Source organism: Gavialis gangeticus, unplaced genomic scaffold (genome assembly GCF_001723915.1).
Source record: "Gavialis gangeticus isolate Ggan-Ray unplaced genomic scaffold, GavGan_comp1, whole genome shotgun sequence".
NCBI classification, from domain to species: domain Eukaryota; kingdom Metazoa; phylum Chordata; order Crocodylia; family Gavialidae; genus Gavialis; species Gavialis gangeticus.
This window is the reverse complement of record NW_017729033.1, coordinates 32,316,489-32,316,876: the sequence shown is the minus strand read 5'-3', so window position 1 is coordinate 32,316,876 and position 388 is coordinate 32,316,489. Positions and strand designations below refer to the sequence as shown.

At 61.1% G+C, this 388-nt stretch overlaps 1 protein-coding gene across 2 annotated transcripts in view; it reads left to right on the top strand.

Moving 5' to 3' along the window:
• Positions 1–388, top strand: part of SLC2A9 (solute carrier family 2 member 9) — a 232,864-nt gene that overhangs the window by 38,120 nt on the left and 194,356 nt on the right. The window lies entirely within an intron of this gene.

The following is a 388-nucleotide window of genomic DNA, read 5'->3' as shown; positions in this document are numbered from 1 at the left end:
CCGCCCGCAAGTGCCACTGGCAGTGTCATGCACCCCTGACACGTCGCCAATGGTAATGAGTGACAATAGGTATGAGGCGGGGGGCTGTCCTAACAGGTGCGAGGCAAAAATTATGATGATAATGATTAATTATTATATTAGAAATTATTATTAATGTAAGTGTGCCTCGGGCTGGAAAACACTGCCCGCAACCAGGCAGGGGACCTCCTGGCACCTTGCAAGGTCAGGCCAACAAGCCAGAAGCCAGGCCCGGCACCAGCGCTCGCGGCTCTGCGGGGACGGGGCCACGAGCGAGACGCGTCCAGGCCAAAGCCCCGCTGCAGTTCAGCCGCCTCCGGGCGCGGGGCAGCGAGGGCAGGGGGGCCGACGGCGCGGCCGACCCAGCAGT